The sequence below is a fragment of the Triticum aestivum genome, chromosome 1A (assembly GCF_018294505.1).
Source record: "Triticum aestivum cultivar Chinese Spring chromosome 1A, IWGSC CS RefSeq v2.1, whole genome shotgun sequence".
Taxonomy (NCBI): Eukaryota; Viridiplantae; Streptophyta; class Magnoliopsida; order Poales; family Poaceae; genus Triticum; species Triticum aestivum.
Window position 1 is genome coordinate 575,026,821 of NC_057794.1, and position 19,770 is coordinate 575,046,590.

The 19,770-nt window shown below is 45.0% G+C and overlaps 2 non-coding genes across 2 annotated transcripts; both read right to left on the reverse strand.

The window, feature by feature from the left end:
• Window positions 1-16,870: 16,870 nt before the first annotated feature.
• TRNAQ-CUG (transfer RNA glutamine (anticodon CUG)) lies at window positions 16,871-16,942 on the reverse strand. The gene has a single exon. It is a non-coding gene; the product is annotated as a tRNA-Gln (tRNA).
• A 2,135-nt stretch (window positions 16,943-19,077) lies between these two features.
• TRNAQ-CUG (transfer RNA glutamine (anticodon CUG)) lies at window positions 19,078-19,149 on the reverse strand. Its single transcript has one exon. It is a non-coding gene; the product is annotated as a tRNA-Gln (tRNA).
• Window positions 19,150-19,770: the final 621 nt, after the last annotated feature.

A 19,770-nucleotide genomic window follows, 5' to 3' on the forward strand; every position in this document is an offset into this window, starting at 1 on the left:
GTACGCGAAGTACTGGTATCGCATTTTTGCGAGGGCTGGGGTTGGGGCCGCATTGCTACGCCTGCTCGGGTCGTGCCAGGCGGTCTTGTTGTAGGTTACTCCGAGCGCGCTTGACGGTGTCCGGTCGTTTAATGGCTGGACTAGAGAACTGCCTAGAGAGGCTGCTTTGTACTTCCGCTGCAAGGGCCGCCGTGTGCTCCTCCATTTGGAGGGAATGTTCGGTGTTTCCATTGACCGTAATTACTTATCGAGGGCCTGGCATCTTGAGCTTAAGGTATGCGTAGTGCGGTACCGCATTGAACTTGCCAAATGCGGTTCGCCCGAGCAGTGCGTGATAGCCACTGCGGAATGGGACTATGTCGAAGATTAACTCCTCGCTTCGAAAATTATCCGGAGATCCGAAGACCACTTCAAGTGTGACTGAGCCTGTACAGTTGGCCTCTACACCTGGTATTACGCCTTTAAAGGTCATTTTGGTGGGCTTAATCCTCGAGGGATCTATGCCCATTTTCCGCACTGTATCCTGGTAAAGCAGGTTCAGGCTGCTGCCGCCGTCCATAAGGACTCTAGTGAAATGAAATCCGTCAATAATTGGGTCTAGAACCAATGCGGCGAATCTGCCGTGACGGGTGCTTGTGGGATGGTCCCTTTGATCAAAGGTGATCAGGCAGGAGGACCATGGGTTGAACTTTGGGGCGACTGGCTCTATCGCGTATACGTCCCTTAACGCGCGCTTCCACTCCCTCTTGGGGATGTGGGTTACATATATCATGTTCACCGTCTGCACTTATGGGGGAAAACCCTTTTGTCCACTGTTGTTCGGCGGCCGGGGCTCGTCATCGCTATGCAGCCCCTTGTCTTCATTTTCGGTGTTTAACTTGCCTGCCTGCTTGAACACCCAACAATCCCTATGGTGTGATTGGCTGGCTTTTCGGGGGTGCCATGTATCTGGCATAAGCGGTCGAGTATTCGGTCCAGACTGGATGGGCCCCTAGGATTCCTTTTGAATGGATTTTTCCGCTGTCCGGATTTAGAGCCTCTGAATCCGGCATTGACTGTCGTATCCTCGGTATTGTCGTCGTTAATGCGGCGCTTCCGCTTGTTGCGACGCGACCTGCCGCTACTGTCCCTGGTATCTGAGTTACCAGGGTTCTTGGTCATATTGTTGCTATGAGCAAGCCAGTTGTCTTCTCCCGCGCAAAAGCGGTTCATGAGTGTCGTGAGTGCTGCCATAGACTTTGGCTTTTCCTGTCCAAGGTGCCGGGCGAGCCACTCGTCACGGATATTGTGCTTGAAGGCTGCTAGGGCCTCAGCGTCCGGACAGTCGACTATTTGATTTTTCTTTGTTAGGAACCGTGTCCAGAATTGCCTGGCCGATTCCTCTAGCTGCTGAATTACGTGACTTAGGTCATCGGCGTCTGGGGGTCGCACATAAGTGCCCCGGAAATTGTCGAGGAATGCAGCTTACAGGTCCTCCCAACAACTGATTGATCCTGTTGGCAAGCTGTTAAGCCAATGTCGAGCTGGTCCTTTAAGCTTGAGTGGGAGGTATTTGATGGCGTGGAAATCATCGCCGCGGGCCATGTGGATATGAAGGAGATAATCCTCGATCCATACCACAGGATCTGTTGTGCCATCATATGATTCGATGTTTACGGGTTTGAAACCCTCGGGGATTTGATGATCCATTATTTTTTCTGTAAAGCAGAGTGGGTGTGCGGCGCCTCTGGACTGGGCTATATCATGACGTAGCTCCAATGAGCCTTGTCTACTGTGTTCGGCCCTGCCGAATTTGTGGCCGGCAAGACGGTTACCGTCTCGAGCCGTGGGGCGCCCACGCAATCCGTAGATCGATCTTGTTTGCCTTGCCTTGTCCTCCAACATATCTCGTAAGTCCGGCGCATATTCCCGTGCCTTGGTACGGGGTGCGGCTTGAGTGGAGGGCCGAGAGGCCTCTTTGTCGCGGCCATGAGGTGGCCAGTCGGCCGCATCAAGTGCTTCCTCCTCTAATTGGGGTAGCAACCTGCGCTTTGGGTAGCTCTTGGAGGGGCGTTCGAGTTTATGCTCTTCTGCCACGAGGACTTCAGTCCATCTGTCGACTAGCAAATCTTGATTAGCTTTAAGCTGTTGCTATTTTTTCTTGAGGCTTCTTTCCGTGGCTATAAGACTGCGTTGAAAACGCTCTTGCTCGACGGGATCCTCTGGCACGACGAATTCGTCGTCGTCGAGGCTTGCCTCGTCTTCGAAGGGAGGCATATAATTATCGTCCTCGACCTCTCTGTCTGCCGCTCTCTCATGACGGCTGGTTTCTCCATCCTCCTGTGCTAAATCTTGCTGGAGGGGGTTTTCTTCGGCACTTTCTGGAGTATTATTATCTCCCGTGCTGGAATCACCGTATTTGTTTTGGCGGGATTTTGATCGGCGCCGCTGATGCCGGCGCTTAGGCTGTTTCTTGGAGGGGTCATCCTCCGCTGTTCCATCGCCATCTCCTTCTTTTGGGGTGTCCACCATGTATATGTCATATGACGAGGTGGCTTTCCAGGGCCTGATAAGCGCTGGTTCTTCATTGTCTCCTTCATCGGCGTCCATACCGTCGATGTCTTTGGAGTCGAAGTCGAGCATGTCGGTTAGGTCGTCGACAGTGGCTACAACGTGGGTGGTGGTGGGCTTTGAATTTCTTCATCGTCCGAATCCCAACCTTGCTGGTCGTAGTCCGGCCAGGGCTCTCCTGATAAAGAGAGAGACTTCAGTGTCTTTAGAATATCGCCAAAAGGCGAGTGCTGAAAGATGTCCGCGGCAGTAAATTCCAAGATCGACGCCCAATCGGATTCGATCGGTAGGGGCGCGGAGGGTTCGGAGTCCGGAGAGGAGTCCGGCTCCTTGGAGTCATGAGTCTCGCGGAGTGCAGGGCTGGTGTTCAGCTCAATCGCCATGGGGATCGCAGCCCCTGAGGCGGCGTCCAACCACCAATCCTCGATCGGCGCAGTTGGCTCCGAATTAAGGGTCAAAGCCGATGCGGGTGCAGCCTCCAGGGCACTGTTCGGCGGCAGAGCTAGATCATGCTCGTCGGGACAGTGCGGCGCACTCGGCAGTGGCTCGAATCCGTCGAAGATCAAGTCCCCGCGGATGTCAGCCGTGTAGTTTAAACTTCTAAATCCGACCTGACGGCCAGGGGCGTAGCTTTCGATCTGCTCTAGATGGCCAAGTGAATTGGCCCGCAGTGCGAAGCCGCCGAAGACGAAGATCTGTCCGGGGAGGAAGGTCTCACCCTGGACTGCATCGCCATTGATGATCGTAGGATCCATCGAGCCCGACGGCGACGACACAGAGGAACTCTCAATGAAAGCACCAATGTCGGTGTCAAAACCGGCGGATCTCGGGTAGGGGGTCCCAAACTGTGCGTCTAGGCCGGATGGTAACAGGAGGCAAGGGACACGAAGTTTTACCCAGGTTCGGGCCCTCTGGATGGAGGTAAAACCCTACGTCCTTCTTGATTAATATTGATGATATAGGTAGTACAAGAGTAGATCTACCACGAGATCGAGGAGGCTAAACCCTAGAAGCTAGCCTATGGTATGATTGTTGATGTGTATGTTGTCCTACGTACTAAAACCCTCCGGTTTATATAGACACCGGATAGGGTTAGGGTTACATAGAGTCGGTTACAATGGTAGGAGATCTAAATATCCGTATCGCCAAGCTTGCCTTCCACGCCAAGGAAAGTCCCTTCCAGACACGGGATGGAGTCTTCAATCTTGTATCTTCAAAGTCCAGGAGTCCGGCTGAAGGTATAGTCCGGCCATCCGGACACCCCCTAATCCAGGACTCCCTCAGCATGGTTCGCATGTGTCAAGTGATTCAAAATCAAGTGACTCCAAAATTCCATCAGCATGGAGTTTCTTCATGCACTTTACACCAATATGACCTAAGCGGCAGTGCCACAAGAAAGTGGTACTATCATTATCAACTCTACACTTTTAGCATCAATGTTATGAACATGTGTATCATCACTATCGAGATTCAATAAATATGAATCCCTCACAATGGGTGCATGACCATAAAAGATATTACCCATATAAATAGAACAACCATTATTCTCTGATTTAAATGAGTAACTGCCTCGCATTAAACAAGATCCAGATATAATGTTCATGCTCAACACATGCACTAAATAACAATTATGCATGTTTATCACTAATCCCGATGGTAATCGAAGAGCGAGCGTGCCAACGGCGATCACATCAACCTTGGAACCATTTCCCACGCGCATCGTCACTTCGTCCTTCGCCAGCCTCCATCTATTCCGTAGTTCCTGTTTAGAGTTGCAAATGTGAGGAACCGCACCAGTATCAAATACCTAGGCACTACAACGAGAGCTGGTAAGGTACACATCAATAACATGTATATAATATATATCTTTGTTGGCCCCCTTCTTGTCGGCCAGATACTTTGGGAAATTCCACTTCCACTGGCCAGTTCCCTTGCAATAGAAGCACTTAGATTCTGGCTTGGGTCCAGCCTTGGGTTTCTTCACAGGAGGGGCAACTGGTTTGCTACTCTTCTTGAAGTTTCCCTTCTTTCCCTGCTCTTCTTGAAACTAGTGGTTTTATTTACCATCAACACTTGATGCTCCTGCTGGATGTCTACTTCTGTGACTTTCAGCATCGCGAACAGCTCGAAGACTGACCTAGTCATCACTTGCATGTTATAGTTCAACACAAAGCTCTTGTAGATAGGTGGCAGTGATTAAAGAACTCTGTTAGTGATCGCCTCAGGCGGGATCTCAACTCCCAACTCAGCCAGATGGTCATAATACCCAGACATTTTGAGTATGTGCTCACTGACAGATCCGTTCTCCTCCATTTTGTAGGTATAGAACTTATGGGAGGTCTCATGCCTCTCGATCCGGGCATTTTTCACAAAAATAAACTTCAACTCCTGGAACATCTCATATGCTCCACGACGTTCAAAACGCCTTTGAAGTCTCGGTTCTTAATCATACAACATGGTGCATTGAACTATTGATTAGTCATCAACATGCGACTGCCAGGCATTCATAATGTCTACAGACGCTGGAGGGGGTGGCGCACCAAGCGGTGCATCAAGGACATAAACCTTTTGGGTAGCCATGAGGATAATCCTCAGATTACAGGCCCAGTCCACAAAGTTACTTCCATCATCTTTCATCTTAGCTTTCTCTAGGAACGCATTGAAATTCAGGGGAGCTACTGCGTGAGCCATTGATCTATAGCATAATTTATAAAGACAACTTAGACTATTGTTCAAGATAATGAGTTCAATTAATCATATTACTTAAGAACTCCAACTAAAATCAACATTCCTCTGGTTGTCCGAGTGCAACATGATCCATATTCACCAACCCAAGTCCAATCACCACGTGAGATGAGGTAGTTTCAATGGTGAACGTCTCCATGTTGATCATATCTACTATATGACTCATGTCGACCTTTCGGTCTCTTGTGTTCTGAGGCCATGTCTGTACATGCTACGCTCATCAAGTTTAACCCAAGTGTTCCGCATGTGCAAAACTGGCTTGCACCCGTTTTATGTGAATGTAGAGTCTATCACACCCGATCATCACGTGGTGCTTCAAAACGACGAACTTTCGCAACGGTGCACACTTGGGGAGAACACAATTTTATCTTGAAATTTTAGTGAGGGGTCACCTTATAATGCTACCATCGTCCTAAGCAAAATAAGATGCATAAAAGGATTAACATCATATGCAAATCATAAGTGACATGATATGGCCATCATCTTGTGCTTTTGATATCCATCTTCAAAGCACCGGCATGATCTCCATCGTCACCGGCATGACACCATGATCTCCATCGTCATGATCTCCATCATTGTGTCTCCATCGGGGTTGTCACGCCAACCATACTTCTACTACTATTGCTACCGTTTAGCGATAAAGTAGAGCATTACATAGCACATAATGATTGACATGCGGGTCATACAATAATTAAAGACAACCCTATGGCTCCTGTCGGTTGCCGTGTTCATTGACATGCAAGTCGTGATAAACTATACAAAACATGATCATATCATACATCAAATATATCTCATCATGTCTTTGGCCATATCATATCACAACATACCCTACAAAAACAAGTTAGAAGTCCTCTAATTGTTGTTGCATGTTTTACGTGGCTGCTTTGGGTATCCAACAAGAACGATTCTTACCTACGCAAAGCCACAACAGTGATATGAAAGTTTCTATTCAACCTTCTACAAGGACCACCTTTGTCGAATCCGATTCAACTACGATGGAAGAGACAGACACCTGCCAGACACCTTTATGCAACAAGTTGCATGCCAGTCGATGGAATTGGTCTCATGTACGTGGACATGTGAAGTTAGTCTGGGCCGCTTCATCCCACAATACCAATCAATCAAAATAAGATTGAGGAAGGAAGTAATCTGAATATCAATGCCCACAAACTCCTTTGTGTTCTACTCGTGATGTCATCTACGCATAGACCTAGCTCTGATACCACTGTTAAGGAACGTTGCATGGGAAAAAATCCTACGCTCATCATGATCAATCTAGGAGATAACCATCTATGAGAAAAGAGATTCGATTAAGGATGGCAATTTTACCCATGGATATCCGACCCGAATGGATAGGGTTTGGATATGCTTTTGTGCCCATAGGTGATGCCCAAACCCGACCCGATTGCTCGTGGGTAGGGTATGGATATAATCTTTTACCCGTGGATATATCCAAACCCGACCCGATAGTATGCATTAATGGGCAAAACTCTGCTATCCCTACCCCACAGTCACATGTCCCACTGTAATTTTACACTTTGTTATGTAAAACATGCAAAAGAAATTGCACAATCCCCAACGTAACTTTTATTAGTTGACACTCAATCCCCAGTAACATACTCTAGCACTCCTTCCCTTATTTTTATCTCCTCGTTAAATGACTCATCATTCTCATATTTTAGCAAGATACAAAATGATATTAGGTTGTTACTGGACACTGATTTACCATAAGTTGATGTTCACAATAAGTGAAGCCTAGCTTGCCACGAGGTGAAAAATGGAAGATCTTATATTAACATTGTCTTATGTCTTATTTATATGTCTTGAGATGAGTCGATGGATATCCAGTGGGTATGAATATCCATCGGGTTTGGACATGGACACCGTTTTTCACCCGTGGATTTTTTCATGGGCGAGCAAAGACTGTCTTCATGGATATGGATATGGGTTTGATATTGTTCAACCCGATCCAAACCCGACCCATTTCCATCCTTAGATTGGATCTACATACCCTTGTAGATCGCTAAGCGGAAGCGTTAAGAAACGCGGTTGATGTAGTCGAACGTCTTCGCGATCCAATCACGATCCGTCCCGCGAACTCCCAATTCAAGTGTTAAACGGACGGCACATTCACCTCCTCGATCCAGCGAGTGATGGTGAAGTAGTAGCTCGAGTCCTCCGGAAGCACGACGACATGATGGCGGTGGAGAAATCTCAGCAGAGCTTCGCTAAGCTATTCAGAGAGAAGATGGACTATGAGGGAGAGGGAGGGCAGCGTCGTGGCATAGATGGGTGTGGCTGCCCTCTCTCCTATCCTCTATATATAGGGGGAAGGTGGAGGGAGGGGCGCCCTAGGGTTCCCCTAGGGGAGCTGGCGGCCACAATGGGCAACCCTAGATGGGTCTTGGGCGCCTCCCCCATAGGAGCCTTGGCTCCCAAGGCAAAGGGGGCAGCAGCCCTAGGGGAGCTCTCCGCCTCCTCGGGACATCATGCGACGGGGTGAGGGGCGCACAGCCCCTTAGTGGGCTGGTGTGCTCCCTCCCCTTGGCCCATGAGGCCCCCCAACACTTGTCGGGGCCCTTGAAACCCCTTTCGGTTCTCCTGGCCATAACCCGGTATCCCCGGAACACTTCCGGACTCCGTTCCCTTCGTCCTATATATCGATCTTCACCTCCGTACCATACCGGAGTTCCTCGTCATGTCTGGGATCTCATCCTGGACTCCGAACAACCTTCAGTCACCACCATAACAACTCAACTATGCTTATATCGTCACCAAACGTTAAGTGTGTAGACTCTGCGGGTTCGAGAACTATGCAGACATGACCGAGACACCTCTACGGTCAATAACCAATAGCAGGACCTGGATGTCCATATTGGTTCCTACATATTCTACGAAGATCTTTATAGGTCGAACCTCGATGTCAAGGATTCAGATAATCCCGTATGCAGTTCCCTTTGTCCATCGGTATGTTACTTGCCCGAGATTCGATCGTCGGTATCTCCATACTTAGTTCAATCTCGTTACCGGCAAGTCTATTTACTCGTTTCGTAATACATCATCTTGTAACTAACTCCTTAGTCACTTTTCTTGCAAGCTTATTGTGATGCTATATTACTGAGAGGGCCCAGAGATACCTCTCCGTCATACGGAGTGACAAATTCCAGTCTCAATCCATTCCAACCCAACAGACACCCTCGGAAATACCTGTAGAGTACCTTTATGATCACCCAGTTATGAAGTGACGTTTGATACACACAAGGCATTCCTCCGGTGTTAGGGAATTGCGTGATCTCATGGTCTTAGGAACAGATACTTGACATGAAGAAAGCAGTAGCAATAAACTAATACGATCAAATGATATGCTTACCGTTGGGTCTTGCCCATCACATCATTCTCCTAATAATGTGATCCCGTTATCAAATGACAACTCATGTCTATGGTTAGGAAACCTTAACCATCTTTGATCAACAAGCTAGTCTGGTAGAGGCTCACTAGGGACGCGTTGTTGTTTATGTATCCACACAGGTATCTGAGCTTCCGATCAATACAATTCTAGCATGGATAATAAACGATTATCATGAACAAGGAAATATAATAATAACCACTTTATTATTGCCTCTAGGGCATATTTCCAACACAGTCATCAATCCTCAATCTCCATGTTTCATTTTTTTCTCTATTTTTGTCTTTAGTAGTTGTTACTATCTCTATTTATCAGTCATCAGTTATGTTCTAGTCTTTAAACATGGGAATGGCATTATTTGCATACTTCTTCAGTCATGTTCCTCATGGGTAATTTAGTACTCATAGTATTTGATTAGTGTCTTTGTGTGTCTTAATTTCATGTCAAGTTTCAGTTACCAGTCTCTTAGTTATCTGCCATTCAGTCTTGTAGTTATGCTAAATAGCATCAGTTTTCTCTTTTTGTCTTGTAGTCTTCTCATAGTTTTTGGGATTCAGTCACTTTCGTTCATTTCGTTAGTGTCTCTTGTGTTTTGTGTTTTGAAAGTCTTTGTAGTCTCAGTTTTTAGTTTTTAGTCATTAGTACCCCTAAGGATGGTTTTGAGTTATTCTAAAGATTAGTGGCAACTCTCTGTTCTTAGTCTTCGTTTATTTTCAGTATTTCTTGGTTCAGTACACTTGCATTCTTGAGTTGTTAATTTCTCTGGTCCTCTGGTTCTCATTATATTATTTACCCTATCATTAATTTTTCAGTTCTTCTAGTTTTTGCATCAGTTTATTAATTTAACATATCAGTATTTCAGTCATTCTTCTTTATCTCTTAGTTTCGGTATCTGTTCATTTTTCCATGGTCAGTCTCTTCAATTTGCATAATCTTATTCAGTACTTCATTGGTTTCTCTTCTTAGTATCTTTGTTTGTTGTTTCAGTCTTTATTTTCACAGTCTTGTTCCTTTTCGGTCTCTTTTCATCCGCTTCAGTTTGCTCGCTCTTGTTCTACTAGTTGTTCTTCTTGCCTTGTAGTATATTATTGTGTTGTTCTTCCAAAAAATCCAGCAAACGACACATGGCCTGGCTAAGCCAGGTGTCCAAGGTATATTTTTCCAGTTTCATCACTATCCTCGATGCGGCGAGTGTCGCCGTGTTCACCAATGGGAAGGAGTTGAACAACCTTGCAAACAGCTCAAATGAAGAAATTTGTGCTTGTCCACTGTCTGACATTTTCGGATATCATCAACAACCAACTATTGGGGCATTGCTTTGTTTTGATTTACTCTCAGTTCCTGAAGATAGCCAATCAACGTATCTAGTATCTAATCTGCAGTCACCAGGCAGCAAGCCTGGTAAGCTATCTCAAAAAAAAGTATCTAATCTGCAGTCTGGTTTTTGTGTTATTTTTCCAGGGGCTGCTCATGGGGGGTCTCACACGGTCACACCTGGTGTTTGATTAGCGCATTCCAAAAGCAAGAGCAGGAGAGGTGGACATGGTCACTACCGGAGACGCACTACTGGTGATGGATGAACACATACGGGCACAAAGAAGCAAATACTACTTCACATGTGCTGAACTGCTGATGGCGGGATCGGGTTCAGGTTCCGATGGGAATAGTTCACTTGCAAATGAACTTGAGGTGGGGCATGTCATCCCCATTTTGTTCCACAAGGATGGAGTTCGTTTGCACTCTCTCAGCTGATGTAATGCACCCCTTTTGATGTTTATTCACTTCAGGAATACTAAACCCAAGGCAAGGGGCTTCCTCTCTTTTTCTTTTCAAGACATTAAGCTGGTGCTCTCCCTTAGTTAATCCAGGAGGCATTTTTGTCAGTATCCTCTAGATGAGTCAAGTCATGCTTCAGTACACTTTGCCAGTCTTGAGTTACCATTAATAGTTTGTGCGTGAGAAGCTGGTGTGCGTCCGCATGTCAAACTATATTAACAGGAACTCATCAGATTTAGCCTCTAGATTTATGGATGCGGTGCTCAACACTGAAACAAAGTGGAATCTGACCTGAAAGCCAAATGAAATCAGATGGATTCCTTTTACAAACAATGAAATGGACCCAAACCAACAGACATACATGGCAATCAGTCATTGGACAAAGAAAACAACCTGAACCGAAATGAAAAACATACGTCTTCTTCAGCAAGACGAAAAATTTGGCAGCATGTTACTGGTAAAAATGCAGTTAAGATGATTTACAACTAATGATAAACCAAAACAGAGCCTACTGCCACATGCCACAGGAAACAGAGTTTTCATGCAATGGCAAAAACAGTCTGAATCTAAACCAATTCAATGCTCACAGCTCACACCTACGGAAAGAACCAGATTGGCGAAGAATAGGACGACGGTGGGTAGTTCACCCAGGTCGCGTAGAAATGGATCGCAGCTGGCGGCCATCCAAACCCACACGTGTCGCTGCACCGGTACTTTCGAAGGTTCGGATTTTCCTGGTAGATCATATCCATGTCTCCAGCATCACGATCATCCAGGTAACGAACGCCCGCTGGGAGATTGTGGAGGCCAGAAGGATCTTCAATTAACCTGGAGCACCCCCTGGCTGCAAACACCAGGAGGCCTTGCAGGGACTCGGGGTGCAGCTCCGTCCATGTGGTAAATGCCTCGCCGTCATGAATGTCGCCGCGGTACATTGTGAGCCGCCTCGCCGGTCCTGGCTCACGGTCGTCGGGAAGAGGGGGCCAATGGTAACGCACCACCATTGCCCAACCCCCACGGGATGCGAGTAGATACCTGCCGGACACCAGCAAACCTTGCGGATTGGCCGGCCGGCGGTGCTCGATCAGCTGCTGCCGAGCTAACAGCCGCCCGCTGCCCTCCACGACGTGCACGGCCACCAGCTGCTCCTGGCTCGTCAGAAAGTAGAACGCGCCACGGTGATAAGCGACGTCCTCGAGAAACAGCTGCTGATGTCCGGCTCCGGCTCCCTCGCCGACGGTGACGTGGAACCCGTGCGCCACCGGTCGCTCGTGGCGCGCTGCGCGGACGAGTGCCCAAAGAGCAAACACTGGCGCGCCGCCGAGTCCGTGGACGATGGCGGCACCGAAGCAGGCCTTTCCGGGAGCGAGAGGCTCGGCAGAGAGCGCCGCCGCCACCATCACCATCTGTCGAGGCTGACGCGTAGCATCTCCGGTCATGGTGAGGAAGTCGGGGATGAGAAGACGAGTCCTGGTGTAGAGATTGATGAGCGCGTGGTTGGAGGCCTGCGCGCCGGCCAAGAACACCCACCCAGGCGGGTAGGAGCCGAAGAAGCGGCCGGCGGCGAACTCCTCCGGGACGCGGAGATGGTGTGGCCCTCCGCATCCGATGCACACGAACATGGCCGTCCGCCCCTCTCCCGGAGCAAGAACTGGAGGAGAAGAATGAGGCACCAAGAGCCACGGGAGAGCTGGAGGAGGAGCCGGAGGGGCGATGGGTCGGCGCAGCGCGGCGGTGAGGGCGATCAGGTCCGCCGGGCAAGGAAGACGGCGGGCGATCTCCGTCAGGAGCTCGCCCGGCAATCCCCCTAGATCCATGCGGGGCAGAGAGGCGGAGGCGGAGGCGGAGGTTTCTTGCACTTCTTGCCGGAATCGACTGCCGGGGGAAACGGGCGGCGGCGAGCAGCGGCCCGGAGGTGGAAGGGAGGCGGGGGTGGAGGGGGTGGTGGAAGGTTCTTGGCACAATCTATGGCCTGGGGAAGGGGGAGCACGGCGGCGACCGGCGGGCCGGTGGCGGAAGGGGGGCGGAGGTGGGGGTGGAAACAGAGTCCGTTGCTCTGCTTTTGAGCAGAGGGAGACGCCGTTGGTTGGTTGGTTTCTCCCCGCCTAGGAGCTGATTTTTTGACGAGCTGCTGCTGGGCTCGTTGGCATCGGAGGCAAACTAATGGGCCGGCCCACTCCCTCGCACTACGTTACATGCTTTCGGCTTTTGCTTTTTTTTCATGCAGTTTTCTACTCGCTTTTTTCGAAAAATCGGTTTTTGTATTTCTTTTTAAAAGATCTAAAGTATTTTTTTAAATGCAGAAAATGTTCACCTTATATTAAAAAAATGTTCACCGTACGTTGAATAAAATTTGACTCTAAATTAAAAAATTGTTCCATGTGTATTCAAAAAAATATTCCGTGCCTTTTTGAAAAAATATTCATTGAGTACTAGAAAAATGTTTACTGTACAGAAAACTACGAAAAAGTGAAAAATTAAGAAACAGGAAGAAAAAAAAAGAATACAGAAGGGAAAAGGGTAAGTTAAATAAACTGGAAAGTGAAACAAAACAAATACCACAACAGAAATTGAAACAACATCGAACAAAACAAATATCGAATGAAACCCGGAACAGGGCCAGCCCACCTCGCTAAGCCTCCGAGAGATAGGGGAGGCAACAATGAACAACTTGGTAATGGGTCGGCGCACTCAGTTACGCGGATTGGCTTTGCAGATGAAGAGAATAGTACTATAAAGCGGTACAGGGTGTAGAAAGCAAAAAAATCTTAAGAAGGTCCAATGTCAATCTAGAAACCATGTCAAAATAGCGGCCGATGAGATAAGTGATTTCAGCAGTGTAGGTTGTTTGGGATGTATGTTCCTCTATAAGCAATATTCATGTTAGAGAACATTCGTTGTCCCATATGGGTAATACCCTGATGTACTCGGGTGCTGGTGCACCTGATAAGGAAAAAAATAATTTATCAATTATAGAAAAACTCAAAAAAAAACTATTTGTGAAACAAAGTTGACCTAACTTTGTATCCGTATAAAAACATTAGTGCATGAATAAGCTTTTGTTGACCTTAGGCCAAAATAACAAATTTCCTAGTACAAACCTAATGAACAGTAGTGTATATATATTCTTAATTTTGATTCCTTCACGGAACTTTGTATACGGTTACAACATTTGGTCATGAGGTTTCCAAAAAAATTAGGTTCTTTTTTACCTTTTTTGAATTACTAAATTATTTCTGCATATCCGGTGCGCCTACACCCGAGTGCACCAAGTTCCAACCTTGTCTAATACCGTCACTTGTCTGGTACACTTTCCCTATCTTATTTTTTAATATTGAGTAGGTGTTACTCTCATGAATACTAATTAGATAATATTGTATTGATGTACTTAAATTTGCAAACGAAAATACAAATTGTGTAGAGGATATTAAATAATTGAGAGAATCAAATAAAAGAGTCATAAAACCCAATAAAGACATGATCAATCAGGAAGTATTTTCCTAGGGGAAAATGGGAGAGGCATTTTTCAAGTGCGAAAAATAAAATAAAATTGGAGACCCGTTTTACCCTAGGTTTTTTGCCAGGGTTATTAGAGGGGAGAAGGGATGGAGGTTTTGGCGTGACTCGGGAGAAGTTAAGCGGCAATTACTTGCCATTTTTGTAAAGACCGCGCTTACCTAATTTGGATGGTCATTGGATAGGGCTTGCCCCTAGCAACGTCCAAGTTCCTATGTCCGCCCGACAACATTTTTGCACGGCAAAATGGGGCATCTGGATTCAGAATAAACATGCCTCGCAACAGACCACACATATGTAACAACGACTAGGCCAAGTGGAAATTGGTTGCGTCGAAAGGGTGAGGGCTTAAAAAGATCCAATGCCATTCAAAAACCATGTTCAAACACAGGCCAATGAGATGAATGATGTCAACTCTGTGGTGGGTGTGTTCTTCTACTAGTCATAGTTTTGTTAGAGAACATTGGGTGTCTAATGGAGACAATTGTCACTCATCTGGTGCACTCTCCTTATCTCACTTTTCTAAGTGAAACAATAGATTAAATTTCATGAATCATATAAACTTTTCATGAGCCTTTGGTCTATCGAACGGTTAGGAATCTACTTTGTTTGAGACGTGGCTTTGAAGAGTGTTTGCTGCTCTTGTAAGAGTGTTTTAGTATCCCCATATGTGGTGATGTAATCAAGCAATAAGTATTTCCCTCGATTAGAGAACAAAGGTTTATCGGATCAGAAGGAGTTTCTAGCAAAAATAGTCACTGGCAGTGGCGGATCCACCATTGGGGCGAGCTGGGGCGGCCGCCCCGGCTCTCCGGTGACGAAGCAGGGTATCTCCCGTGCCTAGCGGCCATCGGTGCAGTGCAATGGTGCTCCATCGTCATCCGCCGCCCCGGCAAACCCCAATTTCTGGGTCCGCCACTGGTCACTGGTACCTAGATACACAAAACAAAACAAACTTGTACCCATCACGTCAAGACGATTGTCTTGCTAGTTGAAAGATTAAATGCAAATGATAGTGACAGTTTGACGGGTAGGTAAAATAGTAGAGCAAAGAATAGCAATTGTAACAATGATTTCAGTAAAGGAGAATAGAACCAGGAGGCATAGGTTCACTAGTGGTGTCTCTCTCAAGCATACAAGTGTGCGGTGGTGAAAAAATTGCAGTTGGGCAACGATTAAATTGCAATATTTATATGATGACAGTGATCATTCATGGTATAATTTCATATAGACATTACATCTGTGTAAGTCCGTTAATCAAACTGCATCTACATATAGTACTCCACTCAAAGACCGCTATCTAGCATGCATCCCACAGTATTAAGCTTACAAGAAACAGAGCATTACAATTAGGTTGACATAATTCAAACAACAAAACATCAATCAATACGACGAGACACTGTCGATTTATCCTCTGTGCAACAATACAATATGTGTCTTGTCCTTTTCTATCATTAGGGTATAGAACATCGCAAAATTACAACCCACTACAAAGCACCAGAAGAAAAAAACATCAAACTTGGCCAAAGAAGATAGATAGATCGGAGCGCATGCAAAGCTATTTAATTATACAACAAGAAAATCTTAAAAGATTCAGTTGAATTCAATGAAAAAACTAATCATAAAGTGATAATCCATAATGTCCCAACAAACACATACATGGATTACGTCAGGTTGAACCCCGTGATGTGAGGTAGCTCACGGGAACTTAGTATTGAAAATCAGAGACAGAGAGATATCTAGCTATTGCTATGCACCCTAAGGTTCTAAAGGAACTACTCACACATGGTCATGGAGGCAGCAAGGTTGATGAAAAAGCCTCTGGCAGATACAGGAACATGCCTCCAGATTTGATCTCCTCGAAATAGAAGCTTGCGACGGCGGAAAAAGTTGGAGAAAAATCTTGCAAAGGGTTTCACAAAATATGGCATTTATAGGAGGAAGATGGACGTACGGCGGTGGAGAGGGGGGCACATGGCCTAGGGGTCGGCCAAGGCCCTGACCACGCCTCCTGTTCGTGTGAGCCCTTGTAGCTCCTTTGGTTTCCTCCCGATGCTTCCTGGAACCTTTGTGCCCCGAAAAAATCATATTAAATCCTCGGAGCTTTTTTTACCTCTAGATATTGATTTTCTGTAAAGTCAAAAACATGCGGAAAACAACATCTGGCACTAGCACTGAATTAATAGGTTAGTCCAAAAAACCATATAAATTGATATAAAAAGTATATTAAAATGATATTAAAATAGCATGAAATAATAATAAAAAAGATATATTTGAGACTCGGAGAGCATGGTACCAAGAGAGAGGGGGCAAAGTACAAAACCAAAAGAGATCATATACGTGTCAATGATCACTGAAACGATTTCTACGAGAAGATCGAAAGAAGTTTGGGACATGTTTCATGTATTTGGGACAAAAGGAGATGTGTAATAGTGACACCATACGACGTCTGGAAAATACGGGATAGACAACAATTTTATTGATTTGGATAAATTTACTCTCCTGAATAAGAAATATGGGATGGCATATGTTGTATAGAAAATTGCATTTCTCAAAAAGAAGTATGGAAAACTACAAACAAAAATACAAACTCCATGGAGAAGATTCAAAATAATAGGGAGAATCAAATAAGAAAGTAATAATTGGCAATAGAGATACGATCTATTAGGAGGTTGGTCCTGAAAAAAAAATAAGGAATGCTAAAAAAGAAAATTCAAGCACAGAAAAATGGAAAAAAAAAGTAAAGGTCCCAATATAATAATGAAGAACCAAATAAGAAAGTAATAAATCCCAAAATAAAGATATGATTAATCATATATGAAGAATAGGGAATGCCATCTTGTTTTCAAGTATAGAAAAATTAAAGAAGGAAAAACAAGGTCCCACCGAGGCTTGAACTCGGGTTACTGGATTCAGAGTCCAATGTCCTAACCACTAGACCATGGAACCATTTGTTGACTTTGATTTTCCCACTACTACTTTTATACCGCTTAGAGTGAGTCACCTTGTATGTGGAAAATTGAGCAGAATTGATTAGGTATGATGTCTGCTAGCTATTTAGACCGCGTTCGGCTCCTCTCCGCTCCCGGAGCGGACCAGTCTCTAGCTAATTTTTGGAGCGCCTAAAACCGAGCTCTACAGCTCCACGGAAGGACTCCGAACAGGGTCTTAGTCGTTCACTAGCTCTCCAAAGAGATGCCTCGAATGTCTACAATTTGGGAAATCATGTCATGTAGTGTATGATACAAATATCAGTTTATCTTGATTAATTAGTTGTAATCTATTATTTTGTTGATGGGTTATGTCTGCAGGTCAAGCTTCACACATTCAACTGGTCAAATCTCAACCTAAAAATCGTCTAGGTATGACGATTTCTCCAAGAGCCTCAATTGCAAGTGCAAAACCTGGTTTATATTGTTGGTTTGTCATGTTCATTGGCAGTTAGACAAATGTCTCTATATATTTATATAATAAGGTCAAATTATAGAAACCTTGCTGAAATTCCCAGACTATCTATAAACACCTAAAATTATTGTGAACATATGCCTAATATTGACCTCATGTTGCTCTAACAGCAAGTTAAATTTATTTCTTGGTATAGAAGAGTCTATTATTGCTCTATTTTGCACAACAGTCACAATTTATCCATTACTACGCTCAGTCCATATATTGAGGCTAGGTGTTCTCTCCTTGGTACAAATGTAGCTTCTGGATGAATTTTTAACTATTTATTGGGTCATTAATATAAATTATGTTGATTATTAATTTGATGTGTACATGAAGGGCCCTGAGATTTTAGTTTCACATCGAGTCCCCAAAATTTTCAGACCGGCCCAGGTTTTGGCGTGAAATGGGGAAAGGTAGGGGTGTTTTTTGCCTTTTATTTTGAAAAACACCCCATATATTAATTAATTAGAAAGGTTATTACGATCATATGCCACGCAGGGTGGAAAAGTATTAACAAGAATGCCATTGGACCTAGTGCCAAGGATGAACTTAGCATTTTCATGAGTGACCCCATTGGTAAGCCGACTAATTTTCAAAATTTTAAAATCATTGATCATCCTCGAGATACTCGAAGCCTTTTTCTTCAAATCAACGAGAGGAGACCTGTCAACCTTCTCATTTGAAAGGAAAGGAGACAGTGAGGGGTGATGCGATTATCTAATTTTGGACGGAGGATGAATAGGGGTAGGGAACAATCGCTTGCTCCCTAGTAGCATCCAAGTTCATATGTCTATTTGCCAACAAGCATGCCCCACAAAAGACCATGCCTAGGCCAAGTGGCAACTGGTTACGTCACAAGCAAAAGAAAATTAACAAGGTCCGATGCGATTCAAGAAACCAGGCCAAAACACAGGCCGATGAGATCAATAGTTTCAACTGTGTGGGATGTCTCTTCCTGCACTAGTGATAGTTCGGTTAGAGAACATTATAGGTATCTAATACAAACAGTTGTCGCTCGTCTGGTGCACTTCCCTATCGCATTTTTTAAAATTTATACCAAACAATAGATACAATTCCCATGAACCATATCAAACTCCAAGAGCCTTTGGTCTATCGAAATGGTTAGAAATATACTTTGGTTGACACCTGCCTTGATAAGCATGGTACCATAAAAGAGGCAAAGTACGAAACTAAGAAGATATCATGTCGAGAAGGCTGGACCCTATATCATTGTATGTATCCAACAATTGTTTATGTTAGTGAGCACTGAAACTATTTTAATTGACAAGATCAAAAGAACTTTGGGACATCACTCACGTATCTGTGACAAAACGAGATGTGGAATAGCGACAACAAATGGCGTTTGAAAAAAAAATCAGGATACACGGTGATGTTGATTCGGATAAAGTTACTCTAGTGAATAAGAAATATGGAATGACCGTATTGTCTATGGGAAATTACAAGCGAAAATAGAACAGACCCTATAGATAAGATTCAAAATAATAGCGAAGAACCAAACAAGAAAGTGGAAACACTAAAATCCTATAAAGATATGATCAATCGGGAAGGTTTTTTTTTTTTCAGAAAAGAATAGGGGAATGTCTTTCAAGTACAGAAAAAACGAATGGGGAAAAAACAGGTCCCACCGAGACTTGAACTCGGGTTACTGGATTCAGAGTCCAATGTCCTAACCACTAGACCATGGGACGATTTGCTGATTCGATTTTCCAGTTCCGGTTGTCATAATAACTAGAAGGTCAGGCATCCTATCTGACAGCCGTCGACTGTCTGAGAAAATCGAGCACGCTCCTCGTACAATTCGCGCTTGTTATCGTTAGATGGATTTCAAGGAAAACTACTCATCGTCATTGCCGTCTATCAGTAGCCCGTGTCTTCTTTTCAGACCAGCCTTCCGACTAGCATTCCTCTCTGCCATCGATGATGATCCGATGCTTGGCATCTTCACTTTCATCCAGCTCGGCCTCACTGTATATTCATCCAGAAGTTCAGCATCGCCATGTTAATGCTAGGTGAATTCATCAACTCCGAATGGAGAGAGGCGTCCCTGAAAAGTGACAAGTTCATTTTACAGTTGGATAATCATCATTGCACATACTAACAGCATGCTACTCTCGCCGGTTACTGATGTGATGTCTACGATATTCTTTTGGGGTCAACTGAGCCCTAAACCACTTGCAGAGTTGTCAGTATGTTTTTCTGAATGATATTCATCAACCCTGAGTAATTAATGTGTTACTAGATGGCATTCCTGACATGAAACGTACTCACGGTAACTGAGTATGTTGCCATAGAGTGTCTACACCGACTCC